The sequence below is a fragment of the Marmota marmota genome, unplaced genomic scaffold (genome assembly GCF_001458135.2).
Source record: "Marmota marmota marmota unplaced genomic scaffold, marMar, whole genome shotgun sequence".
Classification (NCBI taxonomy): domain Eukaryota; kingdom Metazoa; phylum Chordata; class Mammalia; order Rodentia; family Sciuridae; genus Marmota; species Marmota marmota.
The window spans coordinates 6,240,528-6,251,328 of NW_025999880.1; positions in this window are offsets into that span (position 1 = coordinate 6,240,528).

Genomic DNA, 10,801 nt, shown 5'->3' on the forward strand with positions numbered 1-10,801 from the left:
ACATGTGTCCCAGACTTTGGGAAGGTAGACATATTAGTCAGGGTGCTTTCAGTGGCAAGGGAAGGAAGGGAGTAAATTCCTTCCTTGTGACTTGGAAGTCATTCACTTACTTGTGACTTGGAAGCCCATGGGTGATGGCTTCCAGCCCTGACGGAGTAAGGAGTTCAAACAAGGCAATTAAGGCTACTTTTATCTCTGTCGCCTTGTCCTTGGTTGCACGTATGGGCGTCTGCTGACAGGTAGGGAAGAAGACTGCCTGGGAGTTCAGATTTCTTTCTATCTTTCTACTTGACCTACCCAGGGTGGAAAAGTGCCCCTTATCTCTTTGAATCTATACTTTCCCACCCAACGAGATGTTTAATTGGCACTTTGGTTTCATGCTCTGCTCTGGATGAATGAACCACGATGGCAAGATGGGTGTCTGACTGTGACTGATCCAGTCTGGGTTACTGTTTACCCCAGTGACGGAGTGGGGCTAGGTAGGGTGTGGGAGGAGCCGTTCCACAAAGGAAATATGATCCCTGGAACAGCGACGTGTGTCCATCATAACACATGTCAAGTATGAGAGAGAGAGAGAGGGGCAGGGGGGTGGTAGTGAGTAAAACTAAAAAGAGACTGAATCCTGCAGGTGGATCTCTGGTGAGTTTTGGCTTTAAAAGGACATACTGCCCAGTGGGGTCCTGAGGGTGTGCATCAAAGAGAGTGAGTGGGTTTTTGGGGATACGAACAACAAGGCTAAGACTCAGAATAAACTCCTACTTAAAGAGGGAGGAGACATTCGGAGGCAGTCTCTAGGAGATCTGCCTGGACTCATTGCTTGGGAAAAAATGAAATAATGTTACAGGAAGTAAAAGAGAAATTGAGAATACAGTAATTTTTCTGTCAAGGACTTCAAACCAGAAAGGGAAGAACAATGTACAGAGATCCAAAGGCTGTAGAGAGAGAGAGCAGTGGCCCTGTCAGTGGTCACCTCTTCCCTTTCTGTTGCAGACTGGGGACTTCTTAGGATCCACACCCTCCTGAAGCATAGTGGTCTAGAGCTCTCACTGTGGCCCATGGTCATCACTGATTGGCCGCAGCATAGGCAAGAGACTAACTTCTGACCAATGAGATGTGAGAACCAGTCTGCCAGGGATTCTTTCATTCCTCCCACCCCCATGGACAAAAAGATGGATTTTTCCCAGACAGAAGAATCTGCTCAGGTAAATATCTGACATAACATTGTTCAAAGACTCCCCTTAGCTTTCAGGATAATTTTCAAACTCTTGTTTGTTTAACACATGGTTGTTCAAATTATTTCTTGTCTCTCACCCAAGTTCATCCTTAGATCCAGCTATGTAAAATCATCAGGAATTCTCAGATATTTTGTGATTGATGCAAACGGGGTTCTTTCTGTCTAGAAAGTTCTCGATGATGCACAGTGGCTGGTTTTGTGTTCTCAGCACACCCTCCTTTGCATCAATATTCCTCTCAACTCCACGTGGTCCTGATGGAGTTTCCAACCACAGTATCCTGCTCCCTGGCTCCAGTGATGGGCAGGAGACCCAGGCCTGATCCTTCACAGGATCTCACACTCTAGTTACGTGGACGGGCCCAGGATTGGTACATGACCCACGCTGGGCCACTCAGAGCCCTGCTGTGGGATTTTATATATGAGGTGCTGGGAGAGTTCTCTTTCTTCTGGGGCCAAGAAACTGAAGTGGCATAAGCCTGGAACTGTGTGTGGTCAAGCCCCTCCTGCTCCTGCAACTTGGAGGAAGCTTAAATGAATAGGAGAGGATGAGTCCAGTGCAGATATTGTGGAAAGCAGCAGAGATAAGTGGGAGGAGAATATTAAATTAAAAAATGCTTTGTGTAGGTCTGAAGGTAGCGTCATCTAATTGCCTCAGCTTTCTACAATTTAAAATTGAAAGAGTCCCATAGCTGAAATTCCCAATTTCTTCTTCTCACATATCCTTCAAAACTTAATTTCAGCCCAATTCCTCCAGAAAGCCCTCCCTGATCAGCTGGCTCCTTCCCTTCCAGTTTGGTTCCTACAACATCTGGGCATGTCTCAGTTGTATCCTTCAGCAATCACAACACTGGTGACGGTTGGTTTGTGTCTCTTCCTTACTATCAAGTCATAAGCTCCTTCCCCCTGATTTTATTTTTTTTTTAATAGTGCCAGAGAAGGTATTCAATCACATTTTATTTTTTTATTTTTTTGGGTGGTAGACAGGTTACTAGGGATTGAACTCAGGGACATTTGACCACTGAGCCACATCCCCAGCCCTATTTTGTATTTTATTTAGAGACAGGGTCTCACTGAGTTGCTTAGCACCTTGCTGTTGCTGAAGCTGACTTTGAACTTGAGATCCTCCTGCCTCAGCCTCCTTAGCTGCTGGGATTATAGGTGTGTGCCACTGTGCCCAGTATTAGTCAACTTTTTGATAAATATTAAATTCAGAATTTGCCTGTGGAATGTTCAGATGTCCATGAGGTCTTCGGGGTCTGTCAATCACCAGGGGAGCCTCTGCTTCAGTGGAGCCCTGGAAGAAGCCAGTGTGCAGTGTGGTGAGGAAGAGGACACCTCCCTCAGTGGCTTTGCAGTGGCGTATCCAAAAAGTACAGAAGTAGAGCTGTGTGTTTTCAGAGATATCAGTCCAAAAATGGTCAACTCTACTGCTCTGGGTCCATGGTGAGATCAGTTTATATATGGTTTCTGAAAATCATGTCTTTGCTTCTAGAAAGAGATGTGTGCAACCAACAACCCTTCTTTCACTGCTGGGAGTGGTTTTGCATCTGCACCGCATTGTTGGAACTGCAAACCTCATCTTGAGACCATGAGAGAATTAAACCAGGCAAGCAAAAAGGTAGAGGATGGGATCCACCTCGGAAGCCACCAATCCAGAAACCCCTCTACCGTGCACTTTACATTTTGTGCGTGAGTTCATTTTTCCTTATTGTCGAACCCAGCTGAGTAATGGGGTTTTCTGCTCTCTGTAGCCCAGGGCATCACGACTGGCTCAGAGCTCAAGAAAGATAAGGAGATCAAGATAGGAAGGGGGCAAGAAGCTGATTTAAGTGGGTCTAAGTCATTGGCCTGATGACTCACATCCCAAGGCGTGGAAGGAACGTTCCCGTGGGATGGGGGAGCTACCGTCAGTAACTGTTAAGTAATTGCGGAGAATAGAAGGTGATGCCAGAATCAGGAACTGGGCAGAAGTGATTCTGATTTTCACACAGGGTAAGGAGATTGTTTCTGGAAACTCCAGACAAGTCAGTTTGAGGTAGATCCTTGACAACAGGGAAGCAGGATGGATTAAGAAGCAGATGGTGGGTGAGCATTTAGGAAGGAATGTGGCGGTCAGTTGAAAATGAGATGACCTCACCGAGCACAAGTTATTCCAAAGTAACCTCACTTCCTCTTCTGATAATGTTACTATGTTTGTGAATCAGGTGTAGGCCGTCAACATTGCAGGGCTTGATTTCAGCTCAGGGTTAACGGTTTCTTTCATGGTTTCCTTGTGGCTAAGATGGTGAAATGTGGGTTGGATGAGAGCATTGGTTTTGTGCATTTGCAGCTGGCTCAACAGCTGAATCCAGAGTGTAGAGTATTGGATGGATGTCACAGCCCGCGTGTTGAACTCCGTCAGGGTGGCCGGTGAGGGAAGTCACACATTGGCCTGGTCGGGGGGGGGGGGGGCTTGGCGGGAAGTGAAAGTGTGATTCTGTGGTTGAGACAGCCGAAGAATGGATAGGATAAGTGCCAGCGAAACCTGAGCCTGTCACCCAGGGTGGAGCGGACAGGATCAAGTGGATGCAAGGATGGAGGCGGAAATGAGAAGAAGGGTCCAGAAGGAACTAGAGAAGCAGATGCAGACATAGAGACAGGTTTCAGGAGGGAGGAATACAAAGGCAGAAGCAGGTGGGGAGGCAGAGGGAGAGAGTCACACAGGAAGTCCCTGGGGGGATGGGTGGAGAGAGCCCTGTTCCATGTTCCTTCTCCCCACTTGGGAGATGGATGTCAACCTGCAGGGAGGTTTTCTTAGCACTGCAGGGTGCTAAGGGCTCCGTCCTTGATCCTGCCTGATTTATCATTAGATGAAAACTCAGGGGGCATTCCTGATCAAAGGTGTAGATGTCACAAATCTGGGAGGGAGAGTTAATACCAGAGGTGACAGAATGAGGACCCAGAGGGGTCCTGACAGTTTGGAATGCTGGGTCAGAAACAATAAGATACAATTGAACAGGCTGAAATGTGAAGTCGTCTGGCTTTTCCGTGTGAGACGCAAATGGCAAAAACACAGAGCTGGGGAGATGTTGCCTTGGCAGGAAATCATGTGAAAATTAGCTGAGGTTTCTAAATGAACACCCGCTCAGAATAAGCTCACAGTGTGACGTGATTGCTAACGACCTAACCTGAGATAGAAGTAGTAATAGAAATCCGGGTCTCTGGGGAAGGAGTGGTCTCACTGTATTTTTAGTTAGATCACATCTTGGGTATCATATTCAATGTTAGGCACCAGATTTTTGAGAAAGGCATTGACAAATCAAATGTGTTCAGAGATGGGCTGTTTAAGATAAAGAAAGTACTAGTTGGGCACGGTGGCGCATACCTGTAATCCCAGTGGCTTGACAGGCTGAGACAGGGGGATCATGAGTTCAAAGCCAGCCTCAGCAAAAGCAAGGTGCTAAGCAACTGAGTGAGACCATGTCTCTAAATAAAACACAAAATAGTGCTGGGGATGTGGCTGAGTGGTTGAGTGATGCTGAGAGTTCAATCCCCAGTACCAAAAAAAAAAAAAAAAAAAGAAGAAAGTTCTAGAAATGATGTGATGCGAGGAGAGTTCAAAGAATCCGAGAACATTCTGCCTGGAGAACCCAAAACAAAGATTTCTGAGAGACATACATGTCACTGGGGAAGAATTTGTTCCATCTTCTCAGGTGGAGCTAAAACCACAGGGTAGAAGATATAAAGAAGCCAATGGACATTCATATAAAAGAAAAAATTTCTGATCATTATCATGATCCAGAAATTGTATGTTGCTGGGTGTCCAACATGTGGAACGGTACCTGGTGATATTTGTTGAGTGAACGAGGTAGCAGCGAGCTGGAAGCTGCACAGATGGAATGTCGAGGCCTCTACCTTCTGACTCCACCATATGCCCTGAGCCCTGGAGCAGCTCTCAGATGCCACTGGCTGCCTTGGGAAGTCTAGGTGTCTTCCACCGTAGATCCCACCTGAACTCTGCAGGCAAGAATTAGAAGGCTTCTTGGCATAGGGTTTCAGAGAGGACGGGAGGCCCACAAAAGCCCTCACAATCCAAAGGCTTCCCCCAGAATAGTCCTAACCCAAGGAACTCTACATTGCTGCTTGGAGGCACATGTTGGGCGTGGAATCTGTCTTTACGCAGACCCGCCAGTGGCTGTGGTTGATGGTATCTTCCCTTGGAATTTTTTTCAGCCTTCTCTCTCCAGATTCCTATCTGGTGTGTGTACGTCATGCCTCCATCTCCAGACACCCCGGGAGAAATTTACACAGACAAGCTCTCAGGGACTACAGTTCCCTGAACTGCCTGAGGTACGCTTTCCATCTCTGAAATTGCAATCTCCGTATACAGGATGAACCTTCTTTGCTTCAGGGAGAAAATTCCTTTTCTGCAGAACAGGGACTCAGAGGAGTTGAGATCCAGGATCATCTTTTCGATTTCAAATATGGCCTCTTTTCACATGGACCTCCAAGATGGGCCAAGGAAGGTTTTTCCTCTTCCTTCGGCATAAATTGTGATTTCAATGCTTTGGGAATGAGGTGATGAGGTTGAAGGTCAAAAGGTCGACAATATCAGCTTAGGTTTGGGTTCAGTTTTTTTCTTCTCCAAGAAAACTACAAAAGAAGTCTTCCATGAATAGATGGTCCCAGGGACCATCACCTTCTTAGCAAAGCCCAGGCTTTGCTGCCCTGAGCTCTAGCTGGGTGTCCTACAGTCTCCACTAGGTGGAGAAAAAGAGCGGTTATGAAATGTACAAAGCCCCAAATCAAAAACACAGTCCAAAGAGTAAAATCCAATTCTAAATGGAACTCGAAAACTTGAGAAGTAATTTAAGGGAACCACATTAAATACTCGAATGTTTAATGGGGCCCATGTGTCCCGAGCAGAGAAAGAGAGGGCGAGAAATGGAACAGAGGAAATCAGGGAGACAATGTGTCTGTGGGACTTGTTCTAATTAGGGGCACAGTGCCGCCGAGGATCATTCATTAGAATTTGGTCGAATCTTCAGCACGAACAAGGCACCTATGTCGAGGGGTGCCCCACAAAGACTCCGTCCTAAACGGGGGGTGAGCGCTTCTCTATTGGAGGTTAACGGCAGTCACCGGGAGGGCCCAGGGCTGTACATCACCCTCCTGCCAGCTCTTCTTTATGGCTGTAGCACTGGGCTCCAGCTAGCAGATGTCTGCAAATTTCGGGGAGGAGAAGGAGGGGGCCCCTGGCGCTCATTGTCTCCAACTTGTCTATCGCTTAATTCAGTATCTCTGTCTGCCGCTGCAGCGGGATGGGAAGAGTTCAAAGGAGGAAATCAAAACAATCCATAGATCAGAGCTTGGGAGTGATCTCTGTGGCACCCAGAAATCACCGACACTCCTCCCGCTCCGCTTTGAAATGTGGACACAGCGGCGATGATTTAGGGGGCGGCGCTGGTGCTCACACCAGCAGCACGTGGGGCGCTTCTGGGGGGTTATTTTTTTTTTTTTTAAAGAGGAGAAGGTATCTAGCGGCTTGAAGGGGTGTGGGTGATGTGGGGTCAGGTTCAGGTTTGTCCAGGCCAGATGTGGTGTTTAGTTTAGCGCTCAATGTAATGTGTGTGACAAGAAGGACCTTGGGTGTGTGTGTGTGTGTGTGTCTTCCCTGGATAGGCAGGCACATTTTGGGTTTTGGACACTGCAGGTCAGTCTGTTTGGCTTGGATGCATCACAGGCCTTCTACCAAGCTCTCCAACTTGGGAGGGTGCCACTTGTTTGCTTTGTGCTGATGCTGGGTACCTCACCCCTCAGCCAGCTAGCTGATCTGTGGTGGCCAGGTCGGGGCCTCTGCTAGCCTGCAGGGCATCTTTAAGAGCAACTACCCACCCCTTCTGGAAGTAAGGACAGAGCTTGGCCAGGCCAATGGTACCTTCCATGGACCTGACACAGCCTTGAGCTTGGCCCGTGGCTTGTTCATTAGAACCCAGTTGGATTTCCATCTCTGCTGGACCCTCCTGAGAAATAGACTGTACAGCCTTCTGCACGGCACCTAGTGTGGCAAACAGTCAAGGCTGTTGTCTCAGCCACAGCCACAGTCGTGGGGTTGAGATGAAGTCTGCAAACAATCATTCTTCAGTGTTCAGTCCTTTGCTGCTCCTTATCTGGGCCTGTTTCATTATGGTCACGAGGGACTGTATTTCCTGGCTCCATTCTCCATACCCAGGTGGCCTGCCTGCAATTGGATCCTGCTGGCTAGGATGAGGACCAAGGGGAAGAGTGGATGGCTGGGGGTGACCTGCCCACCCTGAGTGAGTAGCAGAGTGTGACAGCTCCTCAGAGGAGAACAGATGCTTGGCTCTGTGCATCTGTCTCACCAGGTGGGCAGATGTGCCTGCTCTCTGTGGTCGTTTGTTCACTTGTCTGTTGCCCCTACTGCCCTTGGACTTCAAATAGTGCAAGGACAGGGGCTGCAGAGCTCCTGTTCACTTTTACATCCAGTGCCCTTCATGGTGCCAGCTTTTATAAATCCTTGCCTCTTCCCACGAGGAAGACAGCACATTTTACTGTCTTGGCTCTGATTTAGCTGAGTAATTGTGGTTTAATTCATTGATCATTTATTGAGCATCTGCTATGCTGGCACTGGGATGCGTTTTTGGGTATGGGAATAAGATCAAAACTGGTGCCTGATCTAAAGGACTTGCACTCAAGGGCAAATTGGGGAGAGGGCCATCTGGGGAGAACATAAAAGTACCCTGCTGAATTGCTATGTGGTGTCCAAGAGTGCTTTGAGTGCGAGCTATAGTGGGGTCTCAAATAAAGGAGTAGTGTAGCTTGAGACAGCCCTTGCCAAAGTCTTGAAGGGTCCCTGGATTTGTTTTATCCAACGGTCAGGCATAGAAAGGTGGTCTGCTTGTTAAATTGGGTTAGATATCATATATGTGGTAACCAGACCTAAGCCAAAGATCCAAGTGCTATGATGTGTGTGTGTGGGGACTTGCCTGTTCTCTCTGAAGACTCTGTTAGCCAAATCCAAAGAGCCTGTCTCTTGAGAGGTAGCACTAGGGTATAAACCCCTAGGTGCTAGAGGAGCTAAAGGGCCAACTCACAGACACCTTTGGGCAGGAGCAGGAGGGGTTTTGCTGCTGCTCCAGGTGAGAGACCTCCACCGCCCCATCTCTCCTGTCTCTGCGATCTGCACTGGTCTACTCTTGGGCTCCAGAGGTGTGAATGAACACGGGGATAAAGGAGTGAAGGAGTAGCTCTTACCTCCATAAACCTGCACAGGGAACTGCAAGAAGCAGAAAAGTCTATGCTCAAGCTCCGCCTCTAACCCTGGCTTTGACCAACCCACCTTCAGTGCCTGGGAACCTCAGTTTTCTCTTCTGTAAAATGATGGGGTTTAAAGGGACAAGGTGGGGTTTATCAGACAGGCTTACATGGAGGGAGAAAGTGTATCTGTGTTTTCTTTGAAAACTTTCTGGCTATGGCAGCATATTGTGGGGGCCTCACAACCCATACTCTGTCCCCAGAAACGTGTGTGCCCACCTGTCAGAGTCTGCCTAACTGACATGCTGGCTGCAGGTCTCCATGAACAGCCCTCACCAGACCTGCCTTTGTTTCTCCTGCTTTCCAGGATAGGAGCTCATCTGTGCAGGCTTCTAGCATTTCTTCAGCACCTACTGTATGCTAGGCACAGAGCTGGGTACGAAGGAAGCAAAGATGAGAAAAAACGTGGTCTTTATCTCATACAAGCCAATTGACTGGGAAATGAGGTATATCAACAGGTAATCAACAGCTTTCACACATTCAAATTTTATTTGCTGCATCTCATTGTATATCCTTCAAGTATATCAGATAAGGCTTATGAGTGAATAGATCAGTAGGTGCAAAGTTGGGTTCTCTGGATTCCAATCCACAAATCATCTCTTGTTGCTAAATGAGCTTGGGCCACACCCAGTTCTCCTTTCTACGAATTGATCACTGAAATCAGATATCAAAGGCAATAATAATGTCCTCCTCAAAGAGCTGGTAATAGGAGCATTAAATGAGATAATGTATGAAAGATGTGTAGTGAATGCTCCATAATCATTAGCAAATATTTTTTTCCTGTTTCCTTAATGATTTTTTTTTTTGCAGCACCTTCAAAGGTTCTCTGTGATTCAGTGTTAGAGGGATGACTTCCTGATGATTTCAGAAGTGAAGTTTAGTTTGTAAGGAAACTGTGATTCCTGTAAATCTTGTAACTTGAAGAGATGATGGAGCTACATCATGTAGCTCCAGAATTGCATAGTGATTCATTCTACAAACATTGTGCCCCTGCTTGGTGCCAGCCCCCGTGCCAAATGATGGAGATAAAGAGACGAGAAACAAGGGGTACTTTGCCCACAAGGTAGTCAAAGTTCAGAAGAGGAGGCAGATGAGCCAAGAAACGGAATGCCCTGCAGAAACTGCTGTGGTGGAGGTCCATGCAGTGAGGGTGAGGACTCAAGAAGGGGTGCCTGCCTTGCTGGGGCCAGGTGGAGGGGCTTCCCAGTGCAGAAGCTGCTGAGCTGCACCCTGAAGACTGAGCAGGAGTTGAGTTGCTTTACTCCCTGGCTTATCAGTGAATTCGAAGCTCTTACTTCTTTATCCCAGTGTGACTCCAGGAGGTGGTGCAGAGTGGTGTAAAGATCCAGGAAGGCTGGATTCTGTTTGATTGATTGATGGGTACAGGGGACTGAACCCAGGGGTGCTTAACCACTGAGCTACATCCCCAGCTCTTTTTATTTTTTATTTTGAGATAGAGTCTCTCCAAAGTGCTAAGATGGGCCTTGAACGAGTGATCCCCCTGCCTCAGCTTCCTGAGTCACTGGGATTACAGGCGTGCACCTGGTCAGAAAGCTGGATTCTGCTTTCAGCTCCACGTAGAATGTGTGCTTTGGGGATGGGGTGTGCCAGGTAGGGCAATGGAATTCTCTGCTCTGCATATAGGTATGATGCTGTTCCAAGGAGTGGGGGGTGTTCGTGGGGGGACCAACAACTTCTGCTACAATTAGAAACTATAATCTTTGCAATGAAGGAAAGGAACATGACGGTGAAAGGGAAAAGCTTTATAAATGTGAAAGTCCTCTCCTAGGGTAAGAACCTCTTATGGTCACCAATGACAAGCACCCTTAGACTTGACTTTCCTTGGTAAGTTCCTGTTTGTCTAGACCAGTGGTTCTGGACATCTCCTCTAGGGAATAGCTGACAGTTTCTGGAGACATTTTTGCAGCAGGTGAGGTGTGTTTGTGAGAGTGTGTGTGTGTGTGTGTACGCGTGCACACAAAATCACACACTACTGGCTTCTAGTGCGTAGAGGCCAGGGATGCTGGTAAATATCCTACAGTGCACAGGACAGTGCTTCCTACAAAGAATTGTCTGCTTTCAGGATCAATCATGGCCAAGATTAAGAAACCCTGATCTAGACCTCTGGTCTTCCAGTTGAGGCTTATTCTGGTCACTATGCAGAGAAGGGAGGGGAGATGCTGTAGTGGTGTGTGTGTGTGTGTGTGTGTGTGTGTGTGTGTGTGTGTGAGAGAGAGAGAGAGAGAGAGAGAG